Here is a 17,055-nt window from a genome sequence, read left to right as displayed (position 1 = left end):
AGAAGACTAGAAGCTTCTTGCTCAGTTGGAAAGAAGTTCTGTTAGGGGAATGTCGACAGCTAGACCCCTTAACCTGGCAGTCTGTCAGATGTCTCCTGTTGTGGCATGTCTGGAAACAAAGGAATGAAGCCCTCTTTGGCATAAAAACTAATCACAATTTCTTTCTATTTCTTGACAGTATTCTCAAGTTGACCAAACAAGTCCAACTTAGAGGTGAAAGTTCTGAAGTTGGTCGCTGCTGCTGCTGTGCTGGCAGGATGATCCGTGGGAGAAAGTGGAGGAAAGTTCTGATTTCTTCTAACTCCAACACTAGGGCAAGCATGTGTCAAGGCCTGGAAAAGGAATGCTTCAGAAGGCTCCAATATGGTGATCATCGGGCTTAGTCCACTGAAGAATACAGAGGGGAAACAGCACACCTTTTCATTCATGTCCTTTGCTTTTTATATAGGTGGTTCATCCTCAGTCCACTTGCTATATGCCATTCTTAGCAATCCTTTTTTGGTTCAGATAGGTGTTCTCATCTTTGAGTGCTTTTGGATTGTAGCTAAAGCCACCTATTGGGTTAGCTGTTTTAAGGGTCCCCAATGGACTTTCCTCATGGGTCGCTGTAATTTCTTCCTCTTTTAATATATTCCTGTTTCTACAAGGCAAAAAAAACACACGCACAGTACAAAGTGATTTATTAGTGCTAAACATGCAGTCTAATACACACACAGAGAGATTATAGCGTGATCATTAATTGCAATAGTCGATCTTTGCATTTGGCAGGATGGCTACTTCGCGTGCCCCGACGTCGAGCGTGCCGATCGCCATGTGTTTAGCGGAGGATGGGCGCTCGCCAGCTGCAGCGCGACGAGGATAATAGTGAGCAAGGGGAGTTTCTCCGCACGTGCGACGACCTCAGCCTGAGCACCTCCATGCTCAGCGCCTGGTGCCGCACTTCCTCGGGCACCTCACGTTACACTCTCGTCAACCTCGACTTCTACATCCAAAACAGCGATGGCATGCTCGAGTGGATCTATTAGCACGCGCACACGTGTGGGGATCATGCTCGGGTGGCACGTGTGGGGGTCATGATTTAATGAGAAAATACCCCCCAAAAAAAACGACACACAAATTACTTATTCAATTTAAAAAGCTATCTTCTTGTTAATTTTATCCTTTTTCCTTTTTTTAATCTCTTTCGGAAAATCCCGATCCATCAATTAATTTTCTACACAACCTTGAGAGTTAGGACTTGCGATTATGTGGGATTAAGGGTGGTGCACCATGAAATAAATGGTTTGAAGTAGGGAGAAAAGTAGGGAAGAGACTAAAATAAACGTTCTTAAAAAATTACCTCATAGTTAGAAGGTGATATAGATGATATTTCCCTTTAAATCTCTCTCTACACATAGATGAAATTTTTTGTTCACCTTCTCTCTATTTACTTTCTCTTGTATACTCGGCTTTCCCAGGCCTCCCGGCGGTAATCCTTGGTGATTATGGTGACAATAGCATCATCTAAGATTGCGCGGCAAAGATTGTCATGCCTTTAAACACAAGTTCATTTTATCGCTTTTGAAATAGTGTCCCAGATTATTCATGGGCACTTTTGGCTATCCTTTTGCCTTGGGTAAGGAAGGAGATCATTCAATGTGGCACAGCTCATGCTTTTGCTCCTCTTCACGTTTAAGAGTGCGGGCCAATAAATTCCCAATCAACGAGTTGAAAAGCCTCTCCAAAGTTGACAATTTTCTTATAAACGAGAACTTATTAGGACTCAAAAAGACCATATTAGGGAGTTTGGGAAAATCCTATTACTTTGGGAATTTGCATTTCAATCTACTTTGTAATGTATCTTGAGCATATCAATTCCAAAGTTCTCAAAAATTGTGGATCCAAGAGCTTTCCAATGATATGTCATATGAGGGGGTTTTGACAAAATCTTAAAAGGGTTTACTGTGCCTCCATTTTTTATGTTACAAAATGGGAATTGAGATTTTCCCAAACTCCCTAATATGGTCTTCAAACTTCTGAGGATAAGAAGGCTATGAGGCCGACTATGTCCCTCGTGAGTGATAAGAAGGCTATGAGGCCGACTATGTCCCTCGTGATATTCATGCTCACTTAGCTCATATTCACTCGGACCTGCCAATGTATAGTGTATATACACTAATCCTTCCCTAGGAGGTAGTCCTTTGATGGGGTTAAAATAGTCTACCTATCACATTGGAGAAAATTTTGTGGTGACTATGATGATCCATGGAAGGCAAACTTTCACCTCCCACCACCACTGAGTCCTCTTTCACTGCATCTAGTAATGTAAAATCTGGTTGGATTGGTTATAGAGGAGGCTGTGACTCCAAAGATGGTTCTTTTTGTGGCCTCTTAAGGATGCTTACAGTTTTGGTCAAGGAATTTGGATGGCACTGATGTCCCCTCATTGGTTCTAAGATTGTGTCTAGAATGGGATTAAGGATTTGCTCAGGTGGGGCCAGTGGTTTGTACTCGACTGTTTGCTCAAGTACTAGCTCTAGTTCAACTTATACCTTCCTTATAAGCTGGTTCTTTTTGTGGCCTCTTAAGGATGGTTATAGTTTTGGTCAAGGCCTTTGGATGCCACTGATGTCCCCTCATTGGTTCTAAGATTGGGTCTAGAATGGGGATAAGGATTTGCTTAGGTAGTAGGGTCGGTGGTTTGTGCTCGACTATTTGCTCAACTACTAGCTCTAGTTCAGCTTATACCTTCCTTATAAGATCTAGGGATTGTTTCACTTGCTCTTTTTTTAACATGGGGTTAGGATACTCTCCAAGTTTCTTTGGAAGGTTTTCATAGTCATTGGATTTCTTCACTTTGGGAAGAGCTATTTTGAATGGGAGATCACTCGTTGTCTCTACCGAGGGAGGCAGCTTCAAAGCTATCATCGAAACCACTTTCAATGGTCCTATGTCATTGCCATTTTGACAGTTGCTCGTGCGCTGCATTTTTGCATGCTCTTTGAGGTCTTCTTCTTCTAGACCTTTGGTTCTAGTTTATTAGCCTTTTTAGAGGCTGATACAACCTTTGAGTCTTCTAGATCTAGGTTATTAGCTTTAAGGTCGAAGCTTGAGCTTTCTACCTTCTTCATTACCTTGGATGTTTCCTCAAGGTTGAAGTGTGAGCTTTCTGCCTTCTTCATTGCTTTGGATGTTTCCTTTGGTTCTATTTCATTAGCATTTTTAGGGCCTGATGCAACCTTTAGGTCTTCTAGATCTAGGTTGTTGGCTTCGAGGTCAAAGCTTGAGGTTTATACCTTCTTCATTGCCTTGTATGTTTCCTTGGAAACAACCCTCCACTAGGCTTGGAGCTTTATGATAGCATTAAGGGGGAATATATAAATAAGTCCACATTTTACACTTTATAAGTTAAGAATCGCTGAAGTGGTTGATGCTCCTGCCCCCCCACCACCCAGGGTAATTATCACTCTGTTGGGACAATTCTTGAAGGCATGTCTGAATTCACACTTGTAAGATATACCTCTATATGGAATGACATTGGGGCTGGGCACTAGATTTGAGGATGTAGTTGTAGTAATTAGTGCAATAACATCTCTATAAGGACACTCGGAAACATGGTGCATGTCCTAACGGAAACATTACATTGGTGGCCTACATGCCATTTTGTTGAGGTCTCTCACTCTTTGTTGCACCATGGCTTCAAACAAAGAGGTATAGTCAATGGTTGTGGGTTACTCGAGATATCCATATGTGAATCATATTACTCATATGGCTCATAGATCTCTCTTTACCGAAGGTGGGCCTGGTATTAGTGGCGGGATTCTATACACACACAACTTGATATAGGTGGATCTTGCAAAAGGTGAATTCATGCTACAAAGTAAGTTTACACTACACTTCAATTGTTCCTACTAACTTAGTGCCATTAATTTTTCACAATGATTAGGGTTTGCTTTTGTAGGGATTTTCTTAAAGAGGCTTGTGTTAAAACCAATGATGAGTGGAGGGATTTTGTGCATTTATGCATCAAGCAGATGGACATTATCGCCCTTCTTTATGATCCTACTTGTAAGCCCTTGCTGCATGAAGGAAGTTATATAAGATCTTAGAGGCTTGTGGTAATGCCAATGATGGGTGGAGGGATTTGGTGCATTCATGCATCAAGCGTTCGGAGCTTATCACCCTCCTTCATGATCCTACTTACAAGCCCTCACAGACCTTCTTAACTCAACGGACATTCTAAATGCAGTGATAAAGGAAGTTATGTCGGACCTCACATACCTTCTTAGCTCAACGGATATTTAAAATGCGATGATCCGGAATTAGTACCAAGGGCTATGAGGCAATACACCATCTAATCAACTATTCCCTTTGGAAGTGTGTTTCTAGCTCCCAGAAAGGTCCTGGCTATAAAGAGAACTAATAATAATGATGCAAAAGATGTGTGCGGCAGTATTCCATGTTGAGGGAGCATTCACACTAGCAAGTCCCAGGGGGAAGGTCAACAAATCAGTGATAGTCTTTCAGTATGATGCCTTTAATAACATTTTTGTAGACTTAGAATGGCTGCAGCAAGCCATGGTGATGTTCTATTTCCTTCCTTTGCATGGTGAGTTTTCTTTCCTCTTGCATTTTTTGGTTTTAAGAATTACTACCCTACCTACAATGGTAACAAGATATTCATTTGTGATTTATAGTGCAAGGAGACACACTAGATTTTGGTGCTTAAATTGGACAAGTGTGCTAGATTGTTAAAGGGATAAGGTTGAGGCATATGAGCATCACCTTGACAAATGAGGCAATGGCACATGCATAGGACACAAGCCGTGAGAATGAGACAAAGCAGTTTACTTCATTTAGTGTTCAATCTAAGAAGGAAATATGGTGTCCTGGAGCCTTCAACATACTAAAGGAAACATATGAGGCCTTAGCTTAAATGTTCAAGAGAATTCCATGCATCATAGAGGTAATAAAGGATTAGCTAAATGGAAGACTGCTACATGTAGAAGAAGTGGGTACATTCAATGTGCATTGGAATTTGGGTGGAGACTTGAAGACCATCCAGTGCATGCTTAGTTGTCTCCAAGGTGCCTCTGCTCGTTATCCTTGCCCATTTTGCATGGGTGAAGTAGAAAGAAAATATAAAGGCAAGGAGAAGCATGGAGAGGCTAAAGACAATCATTTGACCGCCGTTGACAAGGGAAAGGGTGCTAGTAAGGGGAAGGGTGCTACCAAGGGGAAGGGTGTTAGTGTAATTAAGGAGCACTGAGATAGTGATGGTGATGGAGAAGAGGAAGCAATGGATGACGGGAAATGGCTTGGTGGAGGCATGTCATGTGACATGTTTATGTAGATCTTTGATTGGTTACTTAAGTGCCATAGTGACTTTGCATTTATAATGCCAATAGAGGAATGAAAGAAAGCCGTGATCACCAAAGTGGAGGAGTTACTTAACAACTTGGGATGCCATGGATGAAATGTCAAGATAGCATAACAAGAAAACATCCAAAATGGCCCACGCCCAACAAGTCTCCATGAGTGGAGCAAAGGCAAGGCGATTTCTCAAGAAGGTCACTAACAAAGATAATTCCACTTGTCTTGGGAGCTATGGAAGGATCTCTATAAATGCACAACCGCTTGTTGTAACATTGCAAGCCGTCATCTACAGTGCTCTAAAATTTTGGTTTACTTTAACAGCATTATCATGCTAATGAACAGAAGTAGCACAATAGAGCAACAACAAAGTACCTTCAAAATAGAGCTCAAGCTGTTTCACACAAGCTATGGTGGTCGATAGTTGGGGAGAGTCAAATATCACTCATCATCATTACATGGTAGGTTTATGTGTTGCCATATATATAGGCGCAGTGATGTGTGTGAACACACTTAGGACTGCCGAGGCGCTTTTTCCCTCTTTAGGAGGTTTTTTCCCCCCGCTTGTATATACGCCCAATATTCTAGGACTAACTTATCTTTGTACATTGACACAATCTAATACACTGTGTGTTGTGTGCATTCTTGCTTCTTCTTCTCCAAGCTTGGTGTGCTTTCCTGCAACCCTAATTCCAACAATTGGTATCAGGGCAGGCATCGGCTCCCAGGGCTACGCCGCTAGCACCCTCCGACTCACGTTCTCCGATTGAGGTGAGCTTTCATGAGCGCTTGTTTGCAGGTCCCTATACTCTACAAATAGACCCAAAGGGCTTTGCATTCTCAGAAATTGCATCTGAGGTCGTTTCGGGCTCCGTTTTTGCATTGCAAGTTCTGCACATGTGTTTTCGTCATTTTGTGTAGAAATTTGGACAGTGCAGTTTTCTGTTACAAAACAGGCATACGTATTCTATTGTGGACCGTGCTACATAGCACAAGTTGTTTTCTGTTCAGTCTTTACTTCGTTTTACAGGTAGCTTTTGCATCAGTTTCAGTCAGTGGCCATGGCTGATAACAGCAATGATGTATTTTGCATGTTGTCTACTGATGATAAATTGGATGGAGACAGCAACTACCCATTTTGGGCATACATAATGCAGCATGTTTTGGTTGCAAAAGGAGTGTGGAACATTGTGCAGGGTTTGCTGTTTTACCCACTACTGAACAAGCTCGTTGGGATGGTAAAGATGCGCAGGCTCATGCCTTGATTGCACTTTCTGTCAAATGTAACATCACTCCACATATTCGTTCAGCTAAAACAGCAAAACAGGCTTGGGATATTCTAGCTGGTTTGTAAGCAAGTCGTAACGAGGCAAAAATCTCTTACCTGCGTAAAGAGCTAGAATCAAAGATTATGCAGGAAGATGATGACATGAATGTTTTTCTTGCTGAGATTAAAGATCTCAAGAAACAATTGATTTCTGCAGGTGAGATTATTCTTGATCATTCTCTTGTGCAGACTGTTCTTGATGCTTTACCTGAGTCATATTAGACTTTTGCTTCCACGTGGAGACTTGTTACTGAGGACAGACCTGATGTTGTCAAGTATGATACTTTAGTCAACAAGCTCTTCCAAGAAGCATAGTCCAGGCAAAACAGGGCCAGGCAGCGTGCAGTTGATCAGGCATTTGTTGCTGCCCAACAGAGAAGAAGTGGTAAGGCAGCCCCTTCCATTGTTTCTTCTCCTATTAGTAGGTCTGCAACTTCTTCTCCTTCCACAGGTAGCAACAATAGGTCTGAGAAGGCTCTTGATAAAGGCAAGAAAAAGATCAGGTGCAACTATTGTAAGGCAACTGATCATGTCATTAAGAATTGCCCTAAGCTAAAGGCTAAAGAGGCAAAGAAGAAAGAGTCAAATGCAGCCACAATAGCGGATGCTTCTACAAATGCAGATTTTGCAAATGTTGTGTAGGATATAGAATGGGCATTTAGCGTGTATTGCCAGTATGACCCATCTAGACATGATGCATGTTTGGCAGTTTCTATTAACTCTGATGTATGGTATTTTGATAGTGGTGCTACAAAGCACATTACCTCGCATCGTGATATGTTCACTTGTCTTGAGGCTTCTGTCCCTAATGGGAATACTGTCACATGTGCCAATAATGCTTCTTACCCAGTGAAGGGTGTTGGTAAAATTATGCTTACTGCTGCAAATGGCAACGCTTTCACACTTTCAGATGCTTTGTATGTGCCAGGGATAAAGAAGAATCTATTGTCTGTCTCTACGCTTGCTAGACTTGGATTTGTAGTCAAATTTGTGGATGACAGATGTATTGTTCATAATTTGACTTCTGGTGATATGATTATTGCATCTGACACCTTGTTTCATGGGCTGTATAGGCTCAATTCTTATGACAAGTGTGTGGAAGATTCAGCAAATGCAGTTTTTGATGAAAAGGCAGTTTCAGATGCAAAACTATGGCATGCTCGTTTTGGTCATCTGAACTTTGCTAGTTTGCTGCGTTTGCAGAAATTTGATATGGTTGCTTCATTGCCCCCTCTTGAGGCACCATTAAAACATGTTTGTGAAGGCTGTATTTTGGGCAAAATGCACCGTTCTGTGTTTCCAAAGGATGGTTCTGTGCGGGCTACTCGTCGCAAATTGCAACTTGTACATATAGTGATGTATGTGGGCCTATGCAAACTCCGTCATTTGGTAAACACTTGTACTTCGTGACTTTCATTGATGATTACTTAAGGCATGCATGGGTATATCCACTGAAGGCAAAGTCCGAAGTGTTTTTGTGCTTCAAATAGTTTTTGCTTATGGTTGAAAATGTATCCAATTGTACTGTGGGCACCCTCCATTCTGATCGAGGGGGGGAGTACATGTCTAAAGAGTTTGATGCATTTCTGGCTAGTCGTGGGATAAAACACCAATGTACAGTGCCATATACCCCTCAGCAAAATGGTGTTGCTGAGAGGAAAAACAGGTCACTTATGGAGATGGCACGATGTATGGACAAGAGCCAAGCTTTGCCACATGCGTTTTGGCTTGAGGCTGTCATGTGTACTGCATATGTACTCAACAGGTGTCCCACTAAGGCCTTGCAGTCTATTACTTTATACGAAGCTTGGCATGGCAGGAAGCCTTCTATTGGTCACTTGTGTGTCTTTGGTTGCTTGGCCTATGCTTTAGTGCATGTGCAACAACGTAGAAAATTGGATGATAAGGTTGTCAAATGCATTTTTGTTGGTTACAGTGCTGAGAGCAAGGATTACAGATTGTATCATCCGCCGCAGTCAAAGCGTATCTTGATTAGTTGAGATGTTGTTTTTGTGGAAGATGCTATGCAGCCTTTGTTATCATGTACCAAAGAGACAGGTGTGAGCTCACGGGATGTATTTGATACGTTGTTGCCTCTGTTTACATAGGTGGGAATTCAAATGTAAGTCCTAATGAAGCAAATATTCAGCCTATGTAGATTTCAAACGACATCATAGATCAGCCTATTGGTGATGCAGATTTACAGGATGTAATTTATGAGGATAGGGCTGAAAATGAGCAGGCTAGAGGTATGCCTAAATGGCTGGTGCAAACCTTGCGTGATAGTAAATTGATGCACCTATTTCTAGTCGTACTCGTTCAGGTTTTCAGCATGCCTCTTATGCATCAGATTGTTATGCTTTGGCTGTGTCTAGTATGTGTGAAGAGGAAGAACCTCTTTCATTTGATGAGGCACAAAAATCAAAAAATTAGTTGGCTGCAATGCAAAGTGAATATGATGCTATAATGAAGAATGGTACATGGTCTTTGTGTGATTTGCCTATTGGTAAAAAGGTCATTGGATGTAAGTGGGTTTTTAAGTTGAAACGAAAGCCAGATGGCAGTGTTGATCGCTATAAGGCTAGACTTGTTACAAAGGATTATGCTCAAGAAAAGGGCATTGATTTTGATGAGACCTTTGCTCCCACTTGTCGTATGACTACCATTCATAGCATTTGTGCATTGGTAGCTCATAATGGTTGGAATGTACATCAGTTGGACATAAAGATTGCGTTCTTGAATGGAGATTTGCATGAGGAGGTGTATGTATCACAACCTCGTGGTTTTGTTCAAAGAGGGTAGGAAAACAAAGTGTGCAGGTTGGAAAAGGCTTTGTATGGTTTAAAGCAAGCTCCACGAGCTTGGTATAAAAAGATACATGCATATTTGACTGCACATGGTTTTCAGAATAGTCCAACAGAAAGCACTTTGTATGTTAAACGTGTGGATAATGTACATCTAATCATTGCTCTCTATGTCGATGACATGCTACTCACAGGAGCAAATGAGAGTCATATTGCTGATTTTAAGGCTGATTTGAATGCCTCTTTTGAGATGTCAGATTTGGGGCATTTGCATCATTATTTGGGGATTCAATTTAAGCAGTGTGATAGAGGTATTGCTTTGTGTCAAACAAAGTATATTGAAACATTGTTGCGGAAATTTGGCCTTGAAGACTGCAAGCCTATTGCTACTCCAATGGAGACAGGTTTGAAGTTGAGTCTTCATGATGCTGGAGATCACTTTGATGTCACACTCTATCAGACAGCTGTTGGTTGCCTCATTTATGTATGCATTACAAGGCCGGACATTCAGTTTGCAGTCTTACAGGTGAGCAGGTTTATGCATAGCCCAGGGTCTCAGCATTGGAAGGCAATTAAACGCATCTTTCGCTACTTGAGTGGCACCATACATCTTGGGTTGTTTTATCCCAAGGGGAGATCGTTGCCACCAGATTTACATGCTTTTTCGGACTCAGATTGGACTGGTTGCTATGACACAAGAGTGTCCACAAGTGGTTTTTGTTTCATGCTCGGTAGCTCATGCATATCTTGGTTGAGCAAGAAGCAACCTACTGTGGCCACTTCTAGTTGTGTGAAGCTGAGTACAGGGCAGCTTTCACAGCTACGGTTGAGTGTGTGGCTCAGACGGCTTATGGTGGCTGACTTGGGTGTTGGACAGGAGTCTGCCACCTCTATCTACACTGACAGTCAGAGCGCATTGGTAGTTGCGAGAAACCCAGTTTTTCATGCTCGCACAAAGCACATTGAGGTGCATTATCACTATGTCAGGGAGAGACTCTCGGCAGGAGAGATCAGCTTGGTCTATGTGCCAACACAGGACAACCTCGCCGATCTTTTCACAAAGGCGCTTCCTTGGTGAGAAGTTCGAAGCTTTCGGCAAAGCTTTGGGCTTGCTCCCCTTTGTGGACTGATCTACTTCGGGCATGGCACTTCCCTATACATGAGTGCCAGCTCTCGTTCACACCATCACTCCTCCCAAGGGAGATTTGTTGCCATATATATAGGCAGTGATGTGTGTGAACACACTTAGGACTACCGGGGCACTTTTTCCCTCTTTAGGAGGTTTTTTCCCCCGGCTTGTATATATGCCCAATATTCTAGGGCTAACTTATCTTTGTACATTGACACAATCTAATACATTGTGTGTTGTGTGCATTCTTGCTTCTTCTTCTCCAAGTTGGTGTGCTTTCCTGCAACCCTAATTCCAACAATATGCAAGATTTACTTTTGGAGTTTTAAGTCTTTAATGTTGATTGTTATTTCTCATGATAGTTGGTTTTTTGTAGCATATACTATGCATTCATAGCATATATTTTATGAACAAATATGGCTCCTTGGACATGGGGAAGCACTCAAGGAATGGAGAAGTTCCACTATTGTGCAAGAGGTGTCTACTATTGAAAACCCTCATTATGAGGTGTCTACTATTGAAAACCCTCATTATGAGGGAGGAAAGAATCGCACAATTTATTTTCAGGAGATGTTCAATTGGCTATTTTTATATACCTTTGGAAGGTTGCTGAACATGGAGAGGGGCACAAGAATCCAAGCTTGCCAAGGTTGTCCAAAAATCCAAGAAGGTGTCAAATTCTAAGAAGTGGAAACTTGTATCTTCCCCTATTTGCCATGCTGCTTAGTGATAACACTAATAATTTTTATTTTTTTAATAAGGTTATGGAAAAAAAACTTTTTGGTATGTATACTATTTGGGGGTAATTTTTAACATAATATTCACAAATTTTAAAAAAGTAAAAAAAATATTTTTTTTTGGGTCTCCTTAAGTTCAAGAATTTTTAGATGTGACAAGTAGGTAGTATGGGAAGATCTTAAAAGCTGAAAAATACATTCACTTGCTTTAAAATTGTAGAGTAATTGTAGAGAGAGAATGAGAAGAATGTTTTAATATAGATATATATTTGGGGGAGGGGGAGTTTTTAAGGGAGAAAGTATCAAAATTTTAAAAAGTAAAAAAATACATTCTTTTGGGCCCCTTTTAAAAACGCTCATTAAGTTGGTGATGTGTAACAAGAGAAAGAAATGAGGTTGGGGATACAAAAATCAAAAAATAATAGGAATGAATGTTTAAAATTCAAAAAAGTGAAGAGGGAGGAATGTTTGTATATTAAAAAATTAGGGAGAGGGAGAGTAATGATTAGAAATCTTTGCTTTTAGGCCCTACAAATAAGGTAAAGTCTAGGCAAGTAGGGGGATGGAAAGTCTATAAAGATCCCAAGAGTAGGGGTTATGATTGGCCTTGTCTCCTTAAGCCTCTACATTTTTTTGCTATAATCCCTTAAAATTAAGAATCCTTAGAGGGCCCTTTTAGAGCCCAAATTCCTCCTAAAATGGTAGGAGCAAGAGAGCTAGATCCGTTTCCTTATAATGCTGTAACCCGTTAAATATAATCACTTGTGGTTTACATACTTATTTTATTTTATGTATGGAAAAGAAGAGTGTGTGTGTGTGTGGGTATAGAGAGAGAGAGAGAGAGAGAGAGAGAGAGAGAGAGAGAGAGAGAGAGAGAGAGAGAGAGAGAGAGAGAGAGAGAGAGAGAGAGAGAGAGAGAGAGAGAGAGAGAGAGATTTTCTTGACTCTCAAGGATAAGGACTGCTCATGCTCATGAGATAACGACTTTCTTCTATAGCATTTTTCGATGTTGGTGTTGTGCATTTTATTGTAGGGTTATGTACACATAGACCTTATACATTTTATTGGGTAGTACTGATGGTAGCCAACATGGCAAATGCCTAGCTCCTTGTTTTATGTGTGAGAGAGGCATTAAGAGGAAAGATTTTAAGAAAGAGTAGCGAGATTTTGAGAGAGGGCGGGAGAGAGAGCCTATATACATACACCGTATCAAGCATATATTTCGGGCAAGTGCACAAATGTTTCATGAAATCACATTCATGATGTAACAAGTCGTTTGTGAAGAAGGCTAGGGATCAAGCTTTTACAGGGCCAAAAAGAGACCGACCTCACCATCCTCTTCATCAACTCAACCCCCCGGCCTCTCCAACAACCACACAGTGCTAGGGTTTCATCAACTAAACTGCCACCAACCTCATCATCAGCACCCAAAGCCAAGCATATGGCCTCTCCAAAGCATCTGCCCTGCAACATCAATAGCACCATTTGGCAACACTACTGACCATACCAAGTCACCCCCAGTTTCTCCAACAATACCCCATCACTTCAAGCCATGCAACCATCATCCTAACCACGTCCTTGACACGCCTACAAGGCACCCAAGCACACCCGACCAAGCATCATTCCATCAGCACATTCAAAGCACTACATGCAACCCAACAAAGCTATAGCCCCCCAATAAGAAGACCACAAAACGCTCGTGCACCAACCCTAGCACTAATACAAGCAACAACTCTCTTTGGTACACCAAACCTAACACATGAAACAAGACAACACCACCGTGTCGGCAAGAAGCCATCGGCATGAGGAAGTCTGCATTCAGCTACTATCGGGCACTCCGATAAAAGCAACAATGATTCAACATGATGCTGATGTCCACGTCTTTTGACAAGCCGGTAAGTGTAAGTAAAACACTTCTCACCCTCCTTTTACTACTTATTTTGTCTCCCCCAACCACTGAGTGGCTAGAGCGCTCCCCATGGAGAGTAGAGTTGGTCAAGCTGGGTTTTGTACATTGCATGGATAGTCCAATTATTAAACAACCCACAAGACCTACAAAAAATATTGCTAAGACCAAACCTTAATCTATTTCCACTTAGAGCCAGACCTTTGTAATTTTGGGTGTGCATTCAACCCTCTTCACTCTCATCCTTTCGGCACCCCTAGCACTTAGGAACATAGCCCGGACAATCCTTCCTACATTGTGGTCCATTTGGCACCCATCCACGAACCAGTGCCTTTTTCCAATCGCCCCCAATGGTCTAAATGACACCTTATCAAAGAACTTTAGACATTGGATATTCCATTCTTGCATGCAACATCCATACCCCATGCCAACATGGCATGCTAGCCTTCGATCCAGTCTCCTTGTCTCATCTTTTTCATGGAATCTCATTCTTGCTCACACAAGCCCTCTTTCCATCCATAAATCACAACTCTAATGTCTACACACACACAAGGGCTATAGCCTTCCATCCGTGCACGATGTGCTTGGACTTCATGTGAAGATGCCACCGGAGCCATCTTGCCTAATCCAATGGGCATTCCAAGCGCGGTCCATGCAGCCGCATCAGATCCATGCAACCAAATGTGGTGATCTTCACACAAAGTTGTGATTCAATCCACTATGCTATGCATCTCCCTCAACAAAGGCACAAAACGTGCCTACATCCGTGCTAGCCAAGCAAGGTAGAGATGCACAAAAGGTCAAAGCAACACCGCTTGCCCAAGGTCAGTATTGTCCGGTAATCCAAAGTCCACCTTGAAGCTACACTGCACTACTATAATGCTTCCCTTCTTCCCTACCACCATTGCCATCCTTTAAGCAAGCAGACTGAATAGCCACCAACCACCAATTAACTATTTCAAACCACGAGCAAGGGTTAAGAAACCAAACAAGTGTTCAAGAAAGCACAGTGTTAAATTTTTCATCGGAAGAAGCTTATACATGGGACCACATTTTGCCCATTACCTATGCACAGGCTTTGCATGCAGTAGGTATATAGACACTATTCTCTCATGAACTTGTGTTGAGCCTCATCACACTGATAATCGTCCAAGTACATTTCTGAATGGTCTACATGTAACAATAGGCACATAGGCACTATTCTCTCACTAACCTTCTCTCACGAACCTGTGTTGAGCCCTTATCACCGATAGTATCATCACCAACATTCATCTAGGTATATTTTTTGGATGGGGGGACCATGGTTAGCGTAAGCCCAGCCCATAGTATGACCAATCGCTTGGACCTACCTATAATCATCAAGAACCTATTGTGGCCTCCTCTTTGACCACAGCACCCATTTGATCCACACTGCCTCTATCCCAAGTTCTCGAAATACCAAATCCCTTGAACCACAGAGGCTACCCACCAGCTCTATTTGTAGGCTGGGCAAAGCCAAGCAGCGCAAAGTTAGCTACCATGCCTTAAACAAAGTAATAATCTTGACTCACCAAGAAAAGGGATGTCCCAATTAAATTTCAAAGAAAGTAGCAAAGATAGAAATTGAGTTGGATAAGTCTTTATGCTAAAGAAGTATACCACCTTTTGTCCATTGCCCACGTATCACCTACATATTTTACTATGGGCATCACAATTTCTTTCACTTTGCACATCTCTAAGCATGCACATACACATGCACCTATAATTAACCTCGTCAATGCCAACCTTCCAAGTATATTTTTGGAGGGGGGACCATGGCGGGCATAAGGCTGGCCTATAGTAAAACATCCCCGAACTTGGAGGTATCTTCAACAAGTCCTCACACATGTATTCTCTACTTTGAGTCCAATTCAACACCAAACAAAACCTCGCCGTGGTTTATGTATTTACCATGAAGAAGCGTAATCTCTAAGCATCATGATGTGAGATGCATAATACCCCTATCGCGCTAAGACATCACGGACCACCATCTACCTATGGCAATCATTACATACACAATCGTATGTTGTGGCCCACTTCTACCACAACCACTTCATGATGAAGAGTCCACACCACTTCCACACCCAACGCATGAAGGACCTCTACATCACCTATCACTTTTCACACCACCTTGATAAGTTACATACCCAAACTATCTAGCATGTATCCATCAAGAAAGTGAGGTTCAATCACATAATACAAGCAAGCAGAGAAGAGGACATCTTATAAGTAAACTATTGCAAGAGGGAGTGATTATACATTGCTTATTATCAAAAGTGACTTATATACAAGTGACTAGTTTTCACACTAGGCCGGCCAAACTTAAAAATGGTAGGCATAATTGTACATTGCTTATTGTCAAAAATGACTTTCATACAAGTGACTAGTATTCACACTAGGCCAACCAAACTTGAAAATGGTTTGATCTCTATTACTAGTCTTAAGCTAAGTATGTACACGAAGGCTTTAGACTTTCCCTATTTGACATTAAGCACAAGTTAAGGCCACTTTATATGTTCCAACACCATCTTACAAGACATATGTGTCTATTTTACAAAGGTACATAGTAAAGCACTTTACCATAGTAGTACGAGAAGGTGAAATCATGTTAGCCCTATGGTTAACATCTTAGATGCCCAAACTTTAGCCATATTGAACAGTCAAGGAAGGGGGGTTGCACAAGGAATGAGCAATGCTCTAAACTCAACAGGAGTTGCACATGGCCCAAGAAATCATCTAGAATCATGGCCATAGAGATCTCTAAGCTTAAGAAAACAAAGAATTTTTTATTCTCACTATTTGTATTTTGTTGCCTTTTCAATGAAGTTTATCAAATTTATATGTTTTTCAAGAAAATATATAAATGCTAGGACTTCTTGTAAAACAATGAAAATTTGAAGTAATTTTCATTACTTGCAAATCTCATTTTTAGACTTAACTCTTAAAAATATAAAATTAACCAAAAACACTCAAATTTTTATGCCCAAGAAAAGATATTTGCCATAGTTCTTAGCCATTTTTCTCACAATAATGTTTTTGGCATCTTCAATACACATGAACCACTTTTACTTTGTTCCATGTAGTGCTCATAAATGGTGTGCATGTTTGATGGAAGGGAAGTTGTATGTAAAGTTTGCACTTCACAATCCTACAATGGAAACAATGCCAAGTACGTGCCATGTCTCTATAATAATTGCTTTCCTTGAGTTTAAAATTATTACTCTCCTTGACTTTCAACAATGAAAGTGTTCAAAGTTTAAACCTTGACTTTGCTCGTCTAAATAGGGGAATAGCCTATTTTCCTATGATTATCGTTTTGTGCAAATTCCCACCATACATTGTCACACCCCACCATACCTTTATGTATGATTTTGCACCCCCCCTCTTCCTACAAGCACACACATGCACTAAGCATAGCCAGTCACTTTATTCTTGTGCACACTTTGGTTTGCATCAATCTCATGTCATCTAAAAAAGTTATCTTTCTTTGTAGAAATAATGAGATGGTTGTTTAATTCATTATTATCTGAATCAAGTTCCCAAAATCTCCTTATAAGGCTTCACAGTGGAAAAAAATTCCTTGGCAATTTTAAAAGTTTTATTTTCTTTTCCAAAAAAATTCCTTGGCAATTTTTAAAAGTTTTATTTTCTTTTCCAAAAAAATAATGCCACCTCAAAAATAACAAATCTAAAAAAGGATATGAACCTTGTGTAGACACACGTCATGCAATTGGCAAATATTGATTTTCTCCTTAATTAGTATGGACATATCCACACATCTT

The sequence above is a fragment of the Cibotium barometz genome, chromosome 35 (genome assembly GCF_041138505.1).
Source record: "Cibotium barometz isolate CiBa-2024 chromosome 35, ASM4113850v1, whole genome shotgun sequence".
NCBI classification, from domain to species: domain Eukaryota; kingdom Viridiplantae; phylum Streptophyta; class Polypodiopsida; order Cyatheales; family Cibotiaceae; genus Cibotium; species Cibotium barometz.
The sequence above is the reverse complement of the archived record's forward strand: the minus strand, read 5'-3'. Positions refer to the sequence as shown.